Genomic DNA, 24,350 nt, shown 5'->3' with positions numbered 1-24,350 from the left:
CAGAAATTCTTCTGCATGACAGTTGAAAAAGATAGTAATGTAGTTACACTACTACAAATGCAGTGAAGAAGCTACTTTTCCATGAAGGTAACAGAGTCAGGTGTATCCATATTTGGTTTAATAGTGACAGCTATGATCAATCTGTCCTTAAAGACCTTTGTCCAGTTTAATAATACATACATAGCTCCAATATTCTTTACATGCTACATATTCAAAACTTTAGAATAAGTTTCAAATGAGTCAGTTGTCCTCTCTGTTTCACCTCTTCCAAAATCTTGATATTTCCTGACATATTAGGAGCAAAAGATGTGACACCCTTAATTTACTCATGTTTTAGAGTTTCCTATTTTCAGTAATGTTAAAATAGCCCCTTCAATTTTTCAGCAGGTGGTATCCCATCTGTCATATACAAATCTTCCAGAAATGTCATACTACTGCTGGAAATCTGTCCATCATGATCCAGCTGTCCATTAGGATGGGAAGAATGCCAGTGTTCTGTCCCCACTGATTCTCCTTCCCTCTACAAGGACTATCTTAAACACTTTAAAGAAAATACAAGTTGAAGAATTTCTTGCTCATTAGTTACATCTGGAAAGGATGGCATCTCTTCTATGTTCAGCCATATTTAATGGAAGCATAATTTTTTTCAGGTGCTCTCTACCATAAAAGAAAACTACATTTAAAGTAACAATTACATAAAATTGGAAAATCTTAATTTTTTATCAATTATTTTGTGTGAATATTTGCTATCTTTTCAGCTGACAGGGTACCTTTGTGGTCAGACAGGAGACAGGTTTAGACTACGTGTACTTTTTTACAGATGTAAAAGCACATAGATTCTAAGCTGAATTCACATGCATAGTGGTTCTAGGCCATGTGTCCTTCACACATGCTCCCTGAGGAGCAGAGGAGAGTAGCTGGAGTGAAAAGAGAAAAAACTGTAATATCAGTCTGAAGAGTTGGTTACAGACAGTGAAGCCAAAATGTATGAATGAAGATGTAATCTATGAATCTATTATGCAATCATCACTCAGTCTTCTCTTTGTTGAATGTGAGCACTCACATTTTGGCATTCTAAGTTAGTAACTGTTAATCTGTCTAAGACCTTTATTGTGGTCCACGGCAAACCAAAAGGTCAGTTTGCATATGTTCTTTCAGTGGTGACACATGGTTCACCACTGAATTTTTTTGGTTTTTTTCATGGGGAAACCTGTAATATACCAGGTCTGGAACAAGTTTCACACAGATTTCAGAAGGGACTCCAAAGACAAGATGAAAAAAACCAGATGCATTAGCTGCTGTCTTGTAACATTGCTGAATTTTTCACAACCTCACAAAACATGTTGAGATTGAGGGATCAGGTGTTATATTTACTCTGAATATGCTTGGAAGGTGTAAACTTTTAAACATGACTTTTGCTGTAATAAGCAATGATGTGTTTGTTTGCATGTAGGCTGCTTGAAAAACTGACTGAAAATACTAGAATGCTAATGATTTACAGAGAACCGTAAGCTAGATTTAAACTGCTTTTAAAAAAAAGACACACATTGTCAAATGTCAATGGTTTGTGAGGTTCAGACAGACCACAGATAAAATCTAAAGGGGTTTGTTTTTTTAAAACATCTGCTTGTATATCTGATTTGCAATGGTGACAATTAATTCAGAATTTCTTTGCTATCAGTTACTGCAAATATTTCTGAGTGAAGGAACCAGACTTTTCTTCAGAAATAATTCTGTCAGGAGCTGTACTGATGTGGACAATATATTTATTCACATATGAAAATAAAAATCAATATGAGAAAAGAAAGAAATATGAAACCTAATAGCTTTCAGAGGATGTCACTTTTAGATTTTGTTATCTATTAATTTTAGGGTTTGAGTCAAAGAGGAAGATGAAAGACAAGAATTTTTCCTCCCATTTTCTGTTCTAGAAAATCGGAATAATTTTGCTACAATTATTATGTATTTTATTCCAATATATTTAGGTGAAAACCACACAAGTTTTGTGACTGCTCCTACACTGACAGGAAAGAAACTAATAACTTTTATGTTTAAACACTTAATTCTGCATTTGAGTAAGGCACATTACAGAAAAGTTACCAATGAGAATATGCAAAATATAAAATCTAAAAAACCCCAGGGATTTTCAGAGATAAGGGAAAGTGTCAATTCCTTTCATAGTAAATGTGGATATTTTGTGAAAGTAAAACATTTAAAAATTTTTAAATGAGTGAATTTTCCTATTTCTGTCAATTCTGACATTTTTAAGTCTTACATGTAAGCAATTAAGGCTAGAAATAATGCTTATTTAATGAGTTGCTAAAGTTTTATGATAGATTTTTTTACTAAGTCCCATTCTGCAGTATCTACAAATCAGATAGATAACACTGGCAGCATAGAGAAGACAGTTTCTTTCTCATAATGATGATACATCAGTTTTTAGTATTCGGACAAGTACTTACAGACTGAACAATGCTCACTGCAGCAAATAAAAACTTCATTACTGCCAGTAGCAGACCACAGGTATTATGCTCATCTTTCCAACTTTCATAAATGAAGTTCATCAGTCTTACTTTGTCTGAAACAGCCTTCAACTGCCTGAAGTTGTGCCTAAACTTGTTTAGATAGAACCTTTTCTCCTGACCTGTCTATCTCTGATTTGTTTTAGTTGGAGGTTTTGGTTTGTTGAGTTTTTTGATGTTTTTTGGTTGGTTGATTGCTTTGGGATTTTTCTCTTTTCGTATGAGTATGTGGGAGGGGGTTTTTTTGTTTGGTTTTGGGGTTTTTTGGTGTATAACCGTAATTAAACCAAAATTTTGAGTTTAATAATAAATATGTAAAGTCGGTATGTAACATCTATGGGGTTTTCATGATTTGGTCGACAGGGATGAAGACAGAGGCTTTGGAAGTGGGGTGCAAAATGGAGTGTAGAGGAGCAAAGAGAGTAAATGATAAGAAACGTAGATGAGATGATACTGAAGGCTCTGTGGTTATAAAGAACTTATCAAGATTTGGATCAACAGAACTTGATTCTTATAGGACACTTTTAGAACTCAGACATTTGTGGGAAGAATACAGCAGCTCACATGAAATTGAACAAGTTCCTGGAATGGTTAGAGAACTGTTTCCTCAAACAAATGTTAGATGTTAGTAGATCTATTAAAAAGGAATGAGGCACAACTGGACTTGTTGCTCACAAACCAAGAAAAACCTGCTATGTAATTATCTTGGTTAGTCATAGCCTTAGCTGCAGAGATCACAATATTGTGAAGCTTGGGATCAAGTGGAGCACACAAGACTGATACTAAGACAAATATTTTAGAAGAGCAAACTTCAACATGCTCAGAATACCACTGGAAGGTATTCTGTGGAAGCTTCCCTGGAGGAAAAAGGAGCTTGTGAATGCTGAGAGTTTTTCAAGAATACACTTCTGGATGCAAAAACCAGTTAATCCCCTCTAAAGATAAGGAAAGTAGGCAGAGCAAGGGATTCTCTTGGCTTAACGACACGCTTTTGAATCTGATCAGAACCAAAAGAGAAGCATACCAAAAAAGTCAGAGCAGGTGAAGACCCACTGGGAAACACAAGAGAACTTTAAGGTGTGCAGAGATGCAGTTATAAAAGCAAAAGGTCAGCTAAAACTGGTATTGACCAGAGATGTCAAAAACTACAAGAAACTGTTCAATGACAAGCAGAAATAGAAGAAAAATACCATCCTTCTGTTAAATAGGAGAGGTAAATCAGTCACCAAAAATGCTGAAAAAGGGAGGTTCTCACCACTTCATTTACCTCTGTCTGCACCAGCATTGGTGCTAGACCCTGGGAGCAAAAGTTCAGGTTGAAATGAAACCCACCTTCACTGAAGGAAGAGTTGGTAAGTAAATTTTACAGCAATTTCCCCCCTACAAGTTGATGGACCCTGACAACATCCACCAAGGAAAATTTAAGGAGTGACTAAAAAGAAGTTGGAGATTGCCTTTTTTGAAGGAGTCATTTGGAAAAGATGAGGGGTAATGGGGACAAATTACTTCCAAGGTCAATTTGATTATAGGCAAGAGTAAACTTTTTCAAAACAATTTGACTTCTGAATAATCTTTCAGGGAAATTTTAGACTCCACAGTGTTGGACACTTAAAATTCAGATGGACAGGGTGTGACTTGCTCTTGTCTAGACCATGCTTTTGACAAGAAAATTTGGACCAGATGACTCTTTGAAGTCCCCTTCTAATCTGGTGTGTTGTAATTCTATGATGATTACGGAGACATCCTCTAATAATATATCTTTTGTTTATTCTTTGGAGCAGAATAGAATACTTTAGTGAGAAGGGAGATACAAACATGCACTCCAACAGCTCAGCTGCTTCAAGGCTGATCCAAAGTTGGAGCCTTTTGCTAAGGGCACGGTCCAAATGCATCTTAAATACTGACACAACATCAACCACCGCCTTAAGAAAACTTTCCAGGCTTGACCACCTTCTAGGTAAAAAATTGCTTCTTAATGTCCAGTCTGAAATTCCCCTGTCACAGTTTTGAACCATCCACACTTGTCCTATCACTGAGTCCCAGAGAAAAGAGTCAGCACCTTCATCTCCACTTCTCAGGAATCTGCAGAGAGAAATGAGGTCACCACTCAGCCTATTTTCCTCCAAACTGGAAAAGCCCAAAGTCCTTAGCCATTCTTCACAGGACATGTTTTCCAGCTTTTCAATCAGCTTTGTTGCCCTCCTCTGAATATATTCAAATATCTTAAAATCCTTTTAAATTGTGGGACCCAGAACTGCTTCAACCTATCCAGGTCCCTCTGCAAGGGTTCTTATTGCTCAAGAGTCAACAAAACCTCTCAGTTTGGTCTCATCAGCAAACTTTCTTTCCTTCTACATAATAATAAGGTCTGGACCAGCAATAGTCTTTTATTTAGACTTTCAATATTTCAATTATACTAATAATATTTTTTTTTACATATAAAAGTGTTATCTTTTCACTCTTACTAAGATTCTATCACCTTAGCAAACAGGCAAAAAGACTACATAGTCACCTGTAGGAGTCATGTGATATTGGGGTATCCTCCATGCAGATATAAACTTCTATATTTCCAGAGCAAATCACATTGCAAAATGTGGAAATTTTAGCTAGAAAATGAAGCAAATTATGGCCTTGTGAATAGTTACTCTGATTTCTTGTGACAAAAGTAATAGTTTATCTTCAGTAAAAGCTGTATACTTTAAAAAAAATAATAGATGTAACATGATATTTTATCCAAGCTTCACCTAGAATATGGTTGAACAGTTTTAGCTGCAGCTTTAATGTTCAACTCAAGGCAAATAACTTTGCATGAAAATAGTCAGCTCAAATGTTTGCACAAAGCTCTACTGAGATCAACTTAGTATAAACAGGTAGTGTGTGCCCAAATTCATATCACACATAAACAAGCACAGCCTGTCCCAGAACTCAGTCAAGTATATTACCTGACATAAAAGTTATATAAAAATTCGTATGATAAGATCTGTGTATCATATGAAATACAGATGTATGACAGCTTTCTTGTAACACCAGTTTGTACAGTCTGACAAAAAAAATCAGTATTCCCATTTCTAGAAATTGTTTCCAAAAATTTTTGCCCTTTTAAAATACAAATATTTGTATGTGAAATTGAAAATGGACTATTTCTTTTCTATATTGCTGTCAGCCCTGAACAAAGGGCAGCTTCATTTCTAACATAGGATCTAACATAGGATCTGGAAAAATATCTCCCTGGACTTCCATGTATTTCCTGTGTTACATTGGGGAAATTAATTTCTTTTTCCTCACTCAAATTCATCTGCATAAAAAGAATAGTTTCACTCCACAGGAATTATGAAAATAGAAGATGTTAGAATTCTACGTGCAGTGATACTCATATTATTATATCATGCCATGTCCGTTTGGTCTGCTCTTGGATTGCTTCATTTATTGAGTAGTCTGTATGTGTATTGCACACACAGTACATTAACCATCAGCAAATTCTGCCCTTATAAATATGCAAAAGTATTTAAAATTCTATCTTTTTAGATTCTCTTGTTTCAAAGACTTTTAAGAATGTGTTATTTACATAAACATTCTACTATTCAGAAGACACTTTTAAACTTATGTAAAATGCTGTCAAGCCTTAACTTTAATATATTAACAGGCCTTAGTTGATGAACTGCAACAGAATTTTCATGATGTTTACAGGGAATCGTTTTCCTGTTCTATCTATATATAACTTTTAAACTCTGTATTGATGAACAAACAGTAAACAAAACTTCTTACCCTGCAGACAATACCATGTAAACAACAGCTCCAAAACTGTTAACAAGAACTGTTGCCCCTACTCACTACCTGCCCATTCAAAGCATTAAAAAGGAGGGAGACAGAAAATAAGCTTTTTTCCTGCCCTTATTTATGACTCGAATCAGTCCAGAGAAATGCCATCAGTACATATACCATTCCTCTTTGCCCATGTCTAAGGGAACTGTCAGTTCAATGTCCCTAAATTCTGTTATCTTCACACATATAAATGGAACAATAAGAGATTACAAGAATAAGAGACAAATCACAACCCATTAGATGTTGTCAAATTTTGTCATCATACAGGAAAACTGCTTAAACATTAACCCTGACCTTCAGTATGTATTAAAATCAGCGACTATCAGTTGATAATCAGATAAGTGCTCTCTGTGGAAAGAATAGAAGATCTCATCTAGTGAGGGTACTAAAAGCTTGTGAAAATCTGATCCTGATGTTATCCAGATGCAAAGTGTTAACCTTTCGTAGAGATGAAATCCGAAACCCTGGAACAAGGGTCAAAATAAACAGGTTCCATTTCTGGTCCAATAGCAGACTCCTAATGTCAAATGCTCACTTTGATGTGACCTTCTTCCCAAATGTAGAATGAACGTAACAGTACTTCTTTTCCTTGCCTTTTACTCTGTCATTGGGACAAAGATGGCCTAGAAAGAGACTGAGTATTGTGGTGTCAGGGTATTTTAAACTGCTGTAACATGATCAACAATAGTCTTAAACTCTATATTCTTCATTTTTCTGGGTTGTTTATTTTGTCACTCATATTGTAAATGTTAAGCTAAATTGATTAATATACTAAATTATAAATAAATAAAGCTAAATTATATTTTTAATCAAAATTACTCTTTTGCTTAAGCTCTTATACTTTGCTCACTAGAAGTACTTGTGAAACATATAACTTAACAGACTCATTGTTCATCTGACTCTTTTTTTGTGTTCCAGAGTATATTAATATCTTAAACAACATAGTCACCACACTTTCTTTATTCTGAATTTTTTTTTTACCACATGCCAGTTAATATTTGGAAACAATTTGAATGATACACACTGAATATGTTTACCAATGTAAAAATGCATCTGAGATGCTCTTAGCTCTAGTCTGCTGTAACAGGCATAATGCCCCCATTCAAGCCTAAATTTCTGATATTATCACTTACTCTTCATACTTTGTCTCAAGAAGGTTATCTTGACATCCAAAATAAGAAGAGAGAGCTATCTATGGTAGAGGGGTATCTCAACATCTCACAGGCTTCCTCGCAATTAGTCTTCAGGTCCAGACCATAACGTTCAGGTCTAACTCCATTACATCAATGCCTGCCTCACATTCTGGTACCCAAAACCTGTCAGATGTGTATGAACAGCAGTGCAAAATCACCTTCCTGTATCAGCTGGCTTCACCCTTGCTAATGCAGCCCAGGATATGAGACTGCTTTTCCTGGGTCTACTGCTGCCTTGGGGACAGCTTAGTGGCTCCAGAGGTCGCAGAGCCATTACTGCAGAGCAGCTCCCCACTTGGTCAGCATCAGCCTATGCTCTTGCTTCCAGGATGCAGAACTTCACATCTGTCTTCATGGGGTTCCTGTCGGATAATTTGTCTCTGTAGAAGCCCTAAGTTCTACTATATTCATATCTTCATGAGCATTTTGAATCTTCTGCAAGCATGATGAGAGTGAAATCTGCACCGTTATTGAGGCTATTCATGAAGAACATTAAATATTATTAGTCTGGATATTTATCCTAGACAAAAGCACAATTTTCTGGCCACTAGCTAGGCTTTGTATTATGGACAACAACAATAACACCAGCAGTCCAGGTCACTGTTACACTGGAGGTTGCTTATCTGGTTCATATATCACCTACCTTGTAACAAAAGTACTTTGAAATACGCATCAAAGGATTTTGTGAAGTCAGGGTAATCAAGGGCAGGCATCTTTGCCCGTCTGCTATCTTCTCATCAAGGCTATCACGTTGGATAGGTATGATTTGCACAGACCTGGATTTTCCTAAACTTGCTAAATAATGAATATATGATCTAGAGCCACCTCTGTTCTACAGTTCATAGTTGTTAAAATATAAGATGCTACTTATCTGTCATATGTGACTATTGTGATTTTTCTAAATTAATGATTTAAATTTAAAATAAGAAATAAGTAAAATAAAGCTGCTATAAATAACTATGACCTCAAAAGGATGTGTATATCATTCATAGTCCTCATCAGAGTGTTGAAGTTTGCTTGTATTGATCACTTTGTTTATTAACTCTGATAATTGCACAAATTTTTCTCACACCTGAGAAATATTCTGAGTTTGTGGAACACAGAATTTTAAGATCATGTTGTAAACAGAATGGATGAAATTTTCAATAAAATTTAGTGTATTAATACAGAAGTACTGATGCTAATTTTACCTTGCATGTGATTGAAGAAATAGGTAACTTCCAATACACTTCCTTAGTCTGACCTTAGAATACTGAAATGTTGGATAAATAACTTTTAAAAAAATTCATAGTCTTTTTACCACTAATGAGTGATTTTTGCTAGAAAACAGAAGAAAATTATTTGTTTCTAATATTTCACTTTTAACATGTTAAAAAAAACCAACTCCAAAGACAATCTGCTCCATTCACAAGAATTAAAATGTTAACAAAAATGAAAAATTTGGCAACTGGAAAAATTATGTATATTTCATATATGTATCCATATACATATAGGTATATCTATCAGTCTCCAGGACACCTAGGCAAGGTAACTATACTCTGAGATCTTTTCCCTCTCTAAGTATATATACTATTCAAGAGTGGCTTTTGGAAAAGATATGGGATGTTGTTTATTAGTTGCTTCATCTGGTCATTAATTAGATAATGACAAAGAACTCCCCTTCTCAAAGTCTCAGGGTGTTTTAGTGTAAAGTCTTGCTAGGATTAATTTATTTTCAGTAGCTACTAACAAATATTAACAACTTTATTCAATACATTTGAAAACCTGTGAAAAGTTCTATTTCTTTTATTTTATGTAGAAAATACCGCATATGAGTGATAACCTGTCTTTCTTTGGCTAGCAGTGGACCAAGAATACAAGCATACATTCAAGTTTGTCAGTATTTCTAAGCAATTGATGATCCAAGACAAATTCTGCCACTGAAAAGAATTTAGCTTCTCTCTTAGACTATGCCTGTGCAAATAGCTCTAAATATATACATTTTGAGCAGTTTTCAAGCTTTCAAGTATTTTAACAATGTGAGCTAATTATTTGTTTTACAGCGACACCAACATGTTTTCAGACATTTAACAATTTTACAGTAGAGTATCTTTTCTTTCTCTCTGATAAATGAACATATTTTACTGATACTCTGCCTTTATGACCTCTTTCTTTCTTCTTTCCTTTCTCTTTTTCACCCTTTTCTTCTTTTCCCAGGCTAGTATCATCCAGGGTTTTTAGCAATTGTTCAAACAGGAAAATAGATTTTCACAAAGAAATTATATTGTGAGTAAAAAGCAGATCTGACAAACTGAAAATCCTCCTTCCTTTATCTTCTCCACAATTTCCTATTAGCTATAAGAAAAGTGTAATTTTCCAACATCTATCAGGAAAGAAAACAAAACTCTAAGTAGAACTGAGATACTTTGTCCATGAATACTATGAATCAGACTAGAAGGATGATTGGTGCACTTTCATGTGTGTGCATAATTCCTGGGTGTGTGACTGTAGCACTGCTGTCACCTTAGCTCTTATCATGTGAAGGATAACATGTGGACCTCCCTCAGAGATAATTTTTGGACCACCATGGCATTTTACTCTGTTCTTCACCCACAATTTTCTCCCATGAGAAATGCAGTAGAAAGCAAGGTTAATTAGCACCCAAATGATCTTACTTAGGTTTTTCTTTTCATCAGTTTGTCTTCTACGTCAATGAAGTTCTACTTTTTATCTACATTTTCTTGATCATTGAATATTTCCTTCATGTTCATGTTTATAGTTATGTTTTATAATAATTTGTCATTCCTTTCAGACAGTACTTTTCATTGACCAGAAAGGAAGAGGAATCAGAACGAGATGGCATCAAATTTGCAAAATAATGTTATGAACAGTTGAAGTTACATACTGATTTAAAAATGTGTTTAATAATTCTACAATAAAGGAAATCAAAGTCCTCTACAGTGCCATAGAAAGTGTATTTTTAATTTGTGTTTGTTGCTAGAAACCAGCAGGCTTTGTAAATTTAGTCTGAAATGAATCTTCAAATGTGTAAGACATCACTTACTTGGAGTTGAGGCTGATCAGTTCTGCCACAGCTGGTGCCAACATTCTGTCAGTCAAATTCTTAACTGGGTTGTAAAGGGTGAGGAGAACAGTTGCTTTTTACTCTCAGCTGAAATGAAATACAGTGTCAGTTACTATTTTTCTTCCCTATCTTCCAAGTGCAATGAGACATTTATTACATTATCTTAGCCTGTCTCATTAGGTGGTCATCAGAACAGTTACACAAAAGGTGAAAGCATAAGCGCTTTCACTCTTTGAATTTTTCCTTGACTGTATAATACAATATGCATATGAATAAGTGCTCTAAATAATTATTTAGTGTATATTTATTCACATATATATTTATTCACAAAATGTATGCATTTCAGATATTGATGCTGAAGAAATTAAAGTCAGAAAATTTAGCAGTAGCAAATAGAAGTGCTGCAGAGCAAAGTAGTTTAATGTAAGTATCTAATTAGCAGTTTCATTTTTATTTTGATCTTGAAGTACCATGACCTTTTTCCAAGTTTCTTCACCTTATTAAGGACTATATTCTTCCTATTTTTGACAAAATTATTTACAAAACAGAACAGTAAAGTAAAAGTCTCTCACTTTTAAACTGCTGTCTATCACCTTTGAAAGGAAATAAAGATAAGAAGTCCTAACTGACCAAAAGAGCACCTAATATAATATAATATTTATATATATTTATATTTTTTTCTTTTTTTTTTTTTTTTTCAATCTACAAGAAGATGTGGAAAAGAAGGTTCTGAAAATCATAGCCCAATCAGTTTAACTTAAGTTACTGGGGAAAAAAAAAATTTGAAGTATCAGTCTTCATGAAAACTATTTGCAGGCAGAATAAGGACAAGCAGTAGCAACATGGCAACAGAGAGATATCCGAAGGGGCAGGGATATGCATGAAGATATGTGTAAAAACACAGTGAGAAAAACTGACATTCAGTATGCCTAGAACACATAAATATTCAGAAATTTTGTTGTCTTGTGACAATATGATATGTCTCTCCTTCCAATCAAAAGAAAACCAAATATATTACAACTCTCAGCTGTATTAAAACACAATGAATGGATTTCTACAGCAGGCATAATTTTTCAGAAACTCACTGACTTAGAAACAACTTAATAGTGAGCTTGCATGCAATGTTAGCAATATGGACAGAAAATGCAATGTTAGCAATGTTCAGAAAATCACAGGTGACATGAAATTTCAGATCTTTATCCATCAACATTTCTTGTTGTAAAGAATATACAGCCTATAAAGAAATGATAGGTTATAAAAAGACCCTACAAGAAGCTGGATTAATAGTATATAGTTAGTTGTTCAATGCTGTATATAAATATTAGTTGGAGAGGTGCTGCACGTCTGACAAATTTATGGCCTTTTATTTAGAGTATAAACATTCAGAAGAACTAGACTTTGTCATATACTGATATTATTTTATGAATTAACGTTATTTTATTGAAGGCAAATTGCATGTCTTTATTTCATCAGAAAAATTGCTATGGCCTAAACTTAAAGAAATTTCAGTAATGCTTTGCTTGTCCTTTAATTGTTTCAATAATTCATTAATTCAAAAGAATTGAAAAAATTGTATTAAATTAATATGCAATTTTCTAAAAGCTGAAAACTCCCTTTACTATGTTCTAATTCTAATTTAACAAAACAAATTTGTAATCTTAGACATACACATAATTCCAAGAAATTAGAAGCCTACACTGTTCCAGAAACACTTTGCAGCTCCAAGCTTACACAATTAATAAACTCATTCTCTCAAAAGCCCTTTTGTAGTTTCTCCTTCAGTACAAGCTTTAATGGAAATTGTTTACACATAAATCCTCTCTTCAGAAAAGTCTCTTCAGATCAAATCTTCCAGATTTGACTGCAAATAACTATCAGTACAGAACTGAACTAGGGCTTTTTTTCCATCTCCTCTAATATTTTTTTTTTTCAAAAATGTCAGTTTATCTACAGGTGAAATTTCAAAAGCATTTGAAGACTTTGTCAGAAACCCAACAATTATTCCTAAAGAAAAGTACAGGGAAATATAACCACGTCGTCTTGTTGCTTTTAGACTGCAAGAATAAATGAGAAGAATGTGCAACCAAGAATTAAATCTCTCCAAAGTGCTTCAAAAATGAATCCACTTTGCTGTATATGTCATCACAAGTAGCATCTTGAAACCAATTAATAATTTCTTGAAAGAAATTATTCTAATGGTGAATTTTCAAACAACTCTAATCTGGAATTCTCCGAGACAGAGGAGTGAAGGAGATCTATGATAATTAGCTAATCACTAAATCATTGACCGAGGTTAAGAGGGAAAAAACCTTTTCTCTTTTGTTACTCCTGACTTGAAATTGGAAAACTTGTGCAGCAGCATCATGAGATTTTTTTTCTCCCACACTTCAGTTGCTGTAAGGAAACAAACTGGGTACGCATTTTTTATTACAGTGAAGCAAAAGCTACTTTCTCTCAGAACACCTTTTCCTTGTAAAATTTTAAATTAAGATTTATTTCTTTCAATGTACTTCATCTTTTCCTATGTCCTTTCTTGGCTTCCCTTCTCTTCTTTCCCAGAACTGAATTTCCCCTTTCCTTAGTTCCACTTTTTCCCATTTCAATGTCAGCAAACCTATGAACATTTTTAACATCTTGCCAATCAGACCAGCAGTTGGTTTTTCTTTTTTAATAGGGTTGCACTTGGCAGAAAGTTATTTTTGCCTGAATTTTGCGCTTGTTGTCAGTTGAGAACAGAAGGAAACATCACTTTGGCTCCTGAATGAAAGCAACAGATAAGCATGGTGCTTTGGGCTGTCTGCTACTTCTTTTAGCTACTAACAGAGCACTGTGCTAATGCTAATTATTGTCTCTCTCTTCTATGATGCATGCTGAAATTCCCTGCTAGCAGGCCCGAAACATCTACATTTTCTCAGAAAACGGACTAAGAAAGCCAGATGCCAATATATAGTTGACAGTGTTAGAAAACAGGTTAAGCTTCAGCACTGACGTTTACATATGTGCTTTTGGACACAATTAATTCCAATGTATTGGATTCAGACCTATGACACTACTCCACAAAGGCAAAAGCTAGACACGAAAGGAAAGCTTATGAGAAGAAGTAATATCTGTTATTAGATCAGTTGATAGAAAGAAATGACAAGATTCTGGCACAAAAGCCCTTGTTCAAAGGAATTTAGGGTAGAAGATTTCATATATGCCAGATGCCACTTGGGATATGGATATTATAACTTGTTTGAAAATTTCTTTTTAAAATCACAAGACATAATATGAAGTCCTGCCTCAGATATCACAGGAACAACACACGAGTAAGCATTCCCAATGTCTATGTGATACTCATGATTTCTGGAAAAGGGAAAATAGTACACAAGTTAGCCTTAGCAGTGTAAATTAGATTAAAAGGCAAATTATTTAAAAAAATGAAATTATATTCTGTACTAAAGCATACCCCAACCTCAAGTGGGGACCTCTGTATAAGGAGAGAGTTTCAGTTTACCTCTAGACATTTTAGGAAGTTTGCCCAGAACTTTCCATTTCCTTCTGACAGTGATTGGCTCAGTGCCAAGATAGAAGCATCTATTGAACCTTTTTGCTGCTCTTCAAATCCCATACTTCTACCTATTGGCTACAAGCCAAATTGTCCCGCCTAAAACATTAAGTATTTAGGAAGGAGCACAAAGGAAGTAAGAGGCTTTTTGGAGTGTTTCTAGCAGGGTGTCAGAGGTTTTCTTGCACACCGGTGCACAGCTTTTCTTTTGTTTTCTGTAATGTTTGTTAGTTTGTTGTTTTTAATTTATTAAACCTTTTACTTCACAAAACACCTCTGAAGAGCAGTCGCACTCAAATTATTTTAAGCCAATCTGCAAGGGCTGGACTCTCAGAGATTGCTACATTTACACCTGGCTCATAACACTCTGGCTACATATTAAGCTGTATCAACATTCTTTTAGCTTCCACAAATAATACAGAGTTCAGTAAGCCTATGCTTTTTTTTCTTTGGACAGAAGGGGTGGTTACATAAGATGATGATAACTTCCCTTTAAAAAAATTTAATCTTTTTTCTATGTCCCTTCATTCACACATGTGGGATATGACTCTGCATTATACAGTCACCACATGTACAGCTACTTAATCCTTTCTAATTCTGAAACTTCTTTTATTCCTCAGATTTTACCTGTATTTGTGATTTGCAGATATATTTATGTGGAGACAGTTTATGCTTCTATTATCTTTTATTATTTATATGGAAAAACTATCAAAATAATTGAAAAAATAGCATAAAAAAATAAAGCATACTTATGAAAACATATCTTACATAAAAATTTCCATTGCTGAAACTGATACCCTTTAAGGGTAATTTTTGCTTACCCAGTGATGGAATATTTATGCATTTGAGAGCTTAATTTTTCTCTTTAGTTAAAGATATCAAAATGTTTTCCATTGAATACTTGCCTACAGATGGTCATACAATTTAGAAACAAAATAAAACAAGCAAGAAAAAGAGAGGACAAAAATAAAAGAGTGTTCTAAAATGAAAGTCTTTTAGTTCTTCAAGATTTGTGTAGATTATGTTTTTAAGTTTTTATCAAGAATGTAACTACACTAAAAGCATGGCACAGAAAAAGTACAGAAGTTTGAACAATATTAAAATACATTTAATTTCTGCTAGTACTTGAGCACCACAGTTCAGTTTCTAAGTGTACAACGTAACATTTTAACTGAAAACACTTTACACACACACAGAAAAAAGACCAGAAACATAAACCTATTGTTATATCTGTCAAATGAATACCAGCATTTTTATTCATAACATCAGTTTATGATATTTGCATTACAAAACACTGCAATCCATGACAGAATTTCCTATTTCCTCTTTATATTATTAAACACTGTACCTATATAAAAACTCTATTTATCAGAAAAATTCGTATACCTTTATAGCTTGTGTCTCCTTGTGGAAAGAATCATAAGGAACCTGTTTTACCCTATCATACTTTCAAGAGAGAATGAGCTTATTAGTCTCCTGCTTCCCTCAATTTTGTAGGTTCTGCATCGTATTGCCCATTTTACTGGCTTCTCAAAACAAATTTTCTAGGTTTTCTTGACCTAACAAGAAGATTTTCATCAGCTACAGTACCTTTTAGGTACGATTTCAAATCCTTATGGTAAGACTGCAAGTCCTTATATGACAAGGGATGACATGCTTGAAATAAGAACCTTCACAAAAATACTGGGCAAATGCTGAGGCAGCAAATCTCTAACATATCTTCACAGACTGCAAAGTGTTAATAAATACATTGATCCTGACTTCAGAACTTGAAGTTGCTAAGAGTCTGATCTATGCCAGAAAAGTAATAGCTTTCCTATGAAAAAATAAAAGCAAAGGCATCTTTTAAAGCATTGTGGTGGTATAAAAGCTGATTTCTGAGTAGAGATTCTAACATCTCTGCCTGTTCCAAAATTTTAGTACTGTCTGCTTGAAATCATAATCAACTGTAGGTTTATTAAGAGATTTTGATGATGTTTTTAGATATTTTGCCACGATAATGCAAGAGTCCTAATTATAAACATTTCCTGCCTGTTGTGGCAAGATTTTGGGGAGGAGATCTTCAGGGGTGGTTTCTGTGAGAGTAGAACTTTCACCACACGACACAGAGAAAGTTCCAAGCAGCTCCAAAATGTATCCACTGCAGGGCACAGCTTAATGCATCAACAAAGATGATTCTGCTTCTCAGATAATATATCTCAGAAAGGACAATGTACACCGTGTAGCAGCTGTGAGAGACAGGAACGAGAAAAAAATGTAAAAGAAACCACTAACAGACCCTTAGATCAGGGCAGGAAGAAGGCAGATGTGCTCCTGGCACTGGAGTAGAGATTCCTCTGTAGCCCATGGAAGACCATGGAGAACCAGATTCTCCAGCAGCCTGTGGAAGACCATGTTGGAGAAGGCATCAACACTATAGGCCATAGAGGTCTCCACGCTACAGAAAAAAATGCCCTAATGGAAGCTGTGGATTTTGGAAAATCCACACAGGAGAGTGTGAAGAGAAGCCCAAGTGGCAGCATATTTTCTCACAAGACCTACAGCCCATGGAGGACTCCTGTTGGAGCAGTCTGTTCCTGAAGGACTGTACCCCATGTGAATGACCAATGCTGGAGCTGTGTTATAAATGAAGGATGTTAGATAAAGTAAACTACTTAGATTTCCTTGAGGTTCATTGTGTTCTTATCTAAGTAGAACTATAGAGTAATTATTTTATTCAACTTCACTGTTACAGTGTTTGCTAAAATGGTAAAGATTTTCAACATTGTTTATTTTTATCTTAAATGCATAATCATTAATCGGAACTTTGTTGGTTAATTTTATTTGTCTAATTTTAACCAGGTCATTTTCTAGTGTGGTATAATTCTGTCCCCTTAAATAGTGTAGAGACATTAAGAAATGACAAGAACTTTCAATCTTATTTTCTCTTCCTGTTCTGTTAAGGAGAGGGAGTGAGCTGAGTGCCTGGGTGGGTATTTGGCAGCAATTCAAGGTCAGCCTTTTAATCTGAGTGCTGCCAAAATTGGTAACTTCCCTTCGTTAGAGTACATAGGGGTAATGATTGTACTCATTTCTCCCTGAGTAGGTCGTGACATCAAGGAAGGCCATATGTGTTCTTCTTCTCCAACTTTTAAATATTGAAAGGATTTTATTATCTGAAATATACACAGATAATTCAAACAAAACTCAGCTAAGTTCGCCACTTCTTGACAAGAAGTGATTTATTCTGATCATAAAATTTAGAAGCTGAAAAATAATTTTCACATTATGTCATTTCAAGACCTCTGTCTACTCATTTTGCTGTAAAGAAAATTTAAAAGTTGACAAAAAAATCTCCCAAACTCCCCATCAGATTTATCACAGATAATTTGTTATTCACATAAAAATCTGGTGATCAGCATGACCTTGATTATGTCAGCAGCTAAAAATATTTTTAAGTGTCTTTTTATCTCTTTTCTTCCAGTCTATAGCTGCAGCTATAGCCTCTGATTCTTTAGAGGAAGAGCTGAAATAAAATATATAACCAATTACTCACACAGACAATGTACTCCTTCACTTTGCTGATGACTGGCTAAAACTTTGAAGCATGAAATTTGATTTTGTTACTGGTTAAATGTATAGATGCAAGTACAAAGAACATTAAAATGTCAATGCATTAAATTTTGTCTTCCCCAGTAGTCTTGAAAGATGATGATGATGAGCAGGATGAAGAAGAGGAAGAAAATAGGGAATCAGAGATTTTAACATATCACAGTCCAGATGAACCAAAGCAGTCCTATATTTATTAAAACCATGGACAAAGGTTATAAAATTTTCTGGATTGAAGTATACCTATGAAATAGTTGTGTTATTAAAGGATTGAAAGTTGCATTACTCTGATAATATTTAAATATCTCTACTAGAACATTTATTTCTAATTCTAATACTTGTTTAAAAGTTGGGTCTCAGTAACTGGCTTTATATCATCATTTTGTCTTCAAAGCTAAACAGCTGTCCTCTCCTTTCGATTACAATAGTGTGCATATACATATATATTCATGTAGAATTCATCCCTCAATCATCTCTCTGATTAAGTGAGACAACTTAATCTTCAGAAGTCTTGAATTTTAAGGGTCGCTTGATTCTATTTTCAGAATGAGAGCTCTGTCTTCCATCCCTGGCAAACAAATCTATCTTTAAAATTCATGGCTGAGTGAATAATCATCATGCATGTATGCTATAGTTTGGTATTTCTTAAATAAATTGTCGTATTTTTTAATATGGAGACATGGAGAAATTAATGCTTATGGCAGGAAAATGACAGAAAAGACTGGAAACTGCTAACTAGCAAAATAAAACGCAATTTTACTTCATTTTGATACTACAGACCCTTATTATTACAATCATAATGATGACCAAACTGCCTATAACTAATTCTCAGGGTAAGAAGGAACAAATCCAGAAATTCCTCTACCAATCTTAAACTGTTACCCTAGAGCCGGATTCAGAGTTTATAAACAATGAAGTGTGTCAAAAATACAATAGATAAGGTAGCTGCAGGGACCACATATACTTGCAAAAGAGAGGAAGAATGAAAAAAAGATAAATTTCACATACAGTTTCAGAATACTGCCAAATCTCTACTTAGATCACACTTATTTTCTAATGTGATTTTTAGGATCATGTTCATAAAATTTAAAAACAAAGAAGCAACAAAAACCACAATAACAAAAAGCCACCACAAAATGTAAGTTAATTCCAGAGGTGAAGAAGAAGATACAGTAGTGCACTTGGGGGAACTCAGTAAAAAAATTGTAATGTGCTGGTATGCAGTACCATGCCATGTGGCAAGAACAGTTAGTGATGAATCCTCAGACAAAATTTACTGTAAATGCTTTTCTATCACAAAGCCATGGAATCATGAATAATTTAGGCAGGTAGGGAACATGGGAGTGATTTTTCCGGTGCAGTTCTCCACTTAAAGCAGAGACAATCACGCTTGGATTGTATGTTGTCAAGTTTGGAATGGAGGAAATAAAAACGAGAAACTCAAGGGAATCTAGTTCACAATCTGATTACCAGAAAAGCCATGTATTTAGTAGAATTTCCTTGATTCTTTCTAGAAGCTGTTACCCTGTAAACCTAGCAAACACAGCTTAATAAGGGAGAGAGAGATACTACTAAACTTCAAATTGCCATTAAATTTTGAAATTTTTTTGTGTTTAAAGGTAAAACTTACACCTACAATTTAAAAATGGAATGATGCAGCACCTCTCTAAATTTCCTATGCAATGCTGACTGCTTGGAAAGACGACTATGTTTTCTATTTTTTTCTGCTACTTAATACAATACATGCTCTTTTTCTTCTATGTCTCCATATTTGAGAAACAAAGGATGTATGTGGCATGTGACATATGAATATGTGGTTCTTCTGAGGCATATGTAAAATCAAAGCAGAAAGGAATTTAAAATGAGGAATAATAACATATGTGCATATATATTTATTTTTATGTATTACTATAGCAACAATATTAATTAAAGGTTTTGTTTAAGAGGACTGCAAGACAGTGATAGCGAATAATGTAGTAATTGTAAGCCAAGTCAGATGAATAAAAAGTCAATCTCAGCAAATATCCCTTATGAATCCTTGTGATATCTTTTTTACTTAGCAATGGTTCTGTTTAGTCCTAAAAACCAGTCAGCTGATACAGATATCCAAATGTTTTGACAGTTGATGTTATCTAAAATATGGTTGCATAAGTTTAAGATAAATACTTCAGATAACCAATCTTTTTTTAATATATTTTTCATTATATAAATGAAGATATAGCTCATAAAACTGGCATATTTTCAGAAATTTGAGTGAATATATATGATGATGATGATATAAAGCATCAGACCTTGACCTGATGAAGCTCACAGAGCTGCAGCTCCAAAATGTTTGGTAATCATTTCTTGGCTTCTAGACATTTGTTAAAGCAAGATAAAATCAGCCTGAGTCAAAGCAAATCCAGCAGATCCTAAAACTCTGCACTCTTGGATTGATCTAAAACTTTCTATCAATAAACACTGGCAAAAATAATACTTACGAGGTTTTGGGATTTAAAGAAAAAAATGTTTTAGGCTTTAAAAGTTCTAAATTCTTAATTTACCTCTTTTTTAAAAATTTGGCTTTAAACAGATAATATGTTTTCTGAGTTTTCCTATGCATTGCACTTAAAGTTACATGTAAAATTCAGCTCCTGTGCTTCTGAAAATAGAGGCCATGATAATTCTAACAAGTAACCTTAGCGAATGTCAGGGAAAGAGCCCAAGTTCAATGTGCAAGGATAAAATCAATAACTGTCCTGTTCCCCTGAATATATTGTTCGTCATCCACAACCAAACCAATTCTAGACAATCTGCTTACAATTGTCTTTAGTTTATAAAGCATGTGTCTGAAATGTACTAGTGCAATCTGGCCAAACAGTGTGCTCTAACTTCCCTTTTGCTTGATAAATATTGTGAAAGGCTTGTTCAGTAGCAAAGAAAGGCATTATCAAGAAAGGATATGATTACTAATACATTCTGATTTGATTTCAGAAATCCTTCACCGTGCATCTGTAATCCCTGGATAAGGAATGGTTATGCTATTTAAACAATTTTAAAGAGTGTCATAAATCCATGTTCAAAAATCACGTAGATGGATCTCATCTTTAAGTTTCACACATCAGTGATTATTTTTGTCATAGCTCCAGAAAAAATACAGAAATTCAAATAAAAGGTCTGCAATTTATAAATTTAAGACCATCTTTCTTACCCTTCCTTCTGAAAAACATCTACTTTAACAAACATTTTGATTGGAAAGATTTTAATTTATTTGATAACCCTAGGCATAAAGGTTTATGGCTTATTTCTAGCATTATTTGGTGTAGATAACATATTTTCTGTGTTTTTGTGAAAGGATCTGAGAATGTAAATTAGCTATTGGAAACACATATAAAGACCATAAAAGGCTACAGTAGTTTATATCAGGAATCAGAATAGCTGCTGTCTGTTTCCAAGAACTAGAGAATGGTGAATGTGTTACCCATGTAGAAGCTGCATTGAAGATGTGATCTGGAATAACATCTGTTTAAATAAATTTTTGTATTCTATCATCAGGGAACTGGCAACTAGACTTGCTTTGCATGGAGTCCTTTATAATTTACCTTGAATATAAAAGTTATGCTGGAAAGGAAGAGAAAAAATAACTTCCTCCTAAAGTCCTTTCACAATATTAGATGAACAGCAAATTTACTTAAGTGACACTTTCTTCCTTGTCAATGATAAAATATTGATGAAGTGTTTTTCAGTCATCTCATCATCATGGGTCTGTGTTTGTCCCTGGCTACTGTCACCAGGCCCAATCCTGACACCCACCTGCAGTCTGATATCAGTCTGCCCTTATCCCCACAAAACTGGGTGATGTCCTGCTCTGGTGCTACCCGAGGGAAACCCTACCACTCCTGGCCTCAAGAGAATCCCTATCCCACATAACACACTGAAATATATCATGGAAAGTTAGATCATAGAACACAAGACAGATCACATTTAACACAATTAACACCTTTATTAATTATTTGGATGATAGAGAAAAGGCTCAAGGCAGATGTCATCAAAATATGTACAAATCTGATGGGAAAGTGCTAAGTTGATGAGATCAGGTTCTTTCCAGAGGTGTCTAATAACAATATGAGAAGAAATGAGCAGAAACTGAAACATAGGAGGGTCTGTCTGAACACAAAAAGAACCTTTTCTTCCCTTCTAGGAACCAACAACTGAAAAAGCCCAGAAAGACTGTGGGATCCTTGTCCTTGTAGATCAAAAGCAATTCTGGACGTGTGTTTTGGAAACCAGGACTAGGTAACCCTACATAAACATAAGTTGTTGACTAGGTGTAATCCAGAGGTTCATTCCGATTTCAACCTTTCCTTATGCCTGCTGGCTGAATCTTCACTGTGCAGGAATATCTTTTGACATGGTAACTTCCATTCATTGCCTTTGTTTATTCTATCCTAAAGGAAGAGCTAGTTTTCAATCTTCTGGTTCTCCTAACATGGTAGATATAATAAAGTGCTTTCAAAACCTTCTTAATGGCTTCATTTGGTAATAACTTGATCAAAAGCAATTGAAGCCATTTATAGAGCAAGAGAAGAACTTGCTGTGATGCAGATTGAATAGTCAGTAGGCTTGATGAATAGCCACAAACACCAGATCCCACTGTTCCTTTTTTAGGAATATACAGCAAAAAGTCTTGAGATATTTTATTGGTTTGATTTAGAAGATGGGAGATTATTGCAAGATACGGAGTCCAAATAATCTGGTTTGTTGTTAATGTGAGACTGACAATCATAATATAGTTTTACTAAGCCAAGTAATCATGTACAAAACCCAAAAATTACTCTTTTTTTTTTAATAATGGATGAAGAAACAAAAAGGAGATAAAACTTCTTGTCAGACATAATAAAATTTAGTCAACCTATAATATAGTATTAGATTTTATAGGCTTGCAGCAGCTATTAAGATTCTTCACTAAATCTTTTATCTAATATAATTCTTTAAGAGTATTTTCAATGCATAATCTAATTATCAATGTTATCATGGCTATGGCATTACAGATTGCATACTATTTGCATCCGAGCATACAGAAAAAACAATGTGAGAAGTCAAATATCTTCGCTAAATGGAGAAACTATAACTGTAAGAGTTTAAAGAGGTGCAATATTTCTCCTCCCTTAATTTGACAGTGGTATTTTAATTAATAAAAAAGCTGAATGTTGATTCAATTAATTCAGTCATTTCTCACCTATCATAATATACTCTTAGTAATTCAGGTAGCAGATAGTTAAATCTTTTTACTTAATATAAAAGATTGGTGTAAATCTTAGTATTAATTTTAATATACTTGAAGGTCATGCTTACATATTGCAGATTCTTTCTAGTTACACAATCAAAAACAACAGAGTAAACACACTGTTATGACTAAATTCAGATATTCAGCAAAGAAGCTGGGACTGTGTTGTACCATATCAGATTTTAAAAAGTACACTTGCCTTAGGCATTTCCACAATCTATAAATTCCGTATCTTACACAATGCAAAACTCAGCTTTTCTGTTGAACATTATCTTCTTGAACTGTTTCACTTCTGAGCACATTAAACTACAAGTAATAAAGAATTCAAACCTGATTTTTTTCCTAAAGTAATCCAAATAGAATTCTGCTTCTTAAGAACTACTCAAATCTGCTTCACTACATAAAACTAAAAAATAAATATTCCTCAGGGTCTTAGTCTCAAAGCACTTTATGCTAAACAAATATAGGTTTTGCTCAAATTTTCATCATAAATCTGATTCCCATGCAATTTCCTTCTTCTCATTCCTATAAAATTTTATCCGATTCTACAACATGCCTACATAGTTAGCTGTACCATTGAAATGAAAGCAGAATCAGCCAGGACTTTTCAAACCTAATCATATTAGTTACATTTTCAGAACCTTTCTCAGATCTTTCAGAATCCTGGCATCCAGAATGATTAATCTAAAGGAGGGCAAGGACCTGGAGAGGGAAAAAAACTAAATCAAACCAGATCAAGACAAGTCAAACCTAAACTACCCCTCTTCAACCAACAGATTCTTCTGTACTTTTTGTTATTCCAGTTTCATTCACCTAAGTAATGAGGCTATCTATACACAGATCTTTTTAGCTCTTTTTACTGTTTTTATCATCTGTCACCTAAAAATGGCTTTACTTTTGCACTTCTGTCTTGAAAAAATACACCTTTTTTTTTTCTGTTAAATTTAATATTTTATTTTTTCACAAGGCAAGGAATTGTCTGCATATGTCAGCTAGGTCATACGGGAAAACTGTCAAGATCCCCTTTATTCCAGTTGTCATAAGAACACAGTGCGAAGACCATAATCAATATCCTTTACCAGCTTATTATTTTTCTTGTTGTTTTTGTTATCATTAATTCTACTAACACTATTTCCTATTCACAGTTCTTTTAAGAAACCAGCACAGTTTCCTTTGAGATTTCATAATGAGACCAAGTTTAAAGTGAAACTGCAGTTCAGCACATATGATTTCTACCAGGTTTGGTGTAAGTCCACAGGCTCTCTACTGACCTTGCAGGGCAGGGTCTCAGGACCCTGATGTGCCTGTCTAAACCTAAACTTGTTTTAATTTGCTTTAACAAGTGACT

At 34.3% G+C, this 24,350-nt stretch overlaps 1 long non-coding RNA gene across 2 annotated transcripts in view; it reads right to left on the bottom strand.

Annotated features, from left to right (window-relative positions):
- The window catches only part of LOC136288777 (uncharacterized), a 598,691-nt gene that overhangs the window by 290,124 nt on the left and 284,217 nt on the right, over window positions 1-24,350 (bottom strand). For both annotated transcript variants that reach the window (XR_010720576.1, XR_010720575.1), the window contains exon 4: window positions 10,581-10,688. This is a non-coding gene — a long non-coding RNA (uncharacterized lncRNA). The remainder of the gene's footprint in view (window positions 1-10,580; window positions 10,689-24,350) is intronic.

Source organism: Chamaea fasciata, unplaced genomic scaffold (genome assembly GCF_029207755.1).
Source record: "Chamaea fasciata isolate MVZ Bird 193981 ecotype frontalis unplaced genomic scaffold, bChaFas1.0.hap1 SCAF_4, whole genome shotgun sequence".
Taxonomy (NCBI): domain Eukaryota; kingdom Metazoa; phylum Chordata; class Aves; order Passeriformes; family Sylviidae; genus Chamaea; species Chamaea fasciata.
Note: the sequence above shows the minus strand (reverse complement) of the source record. Positions and strands in the feature narration are given on the sequence as shown.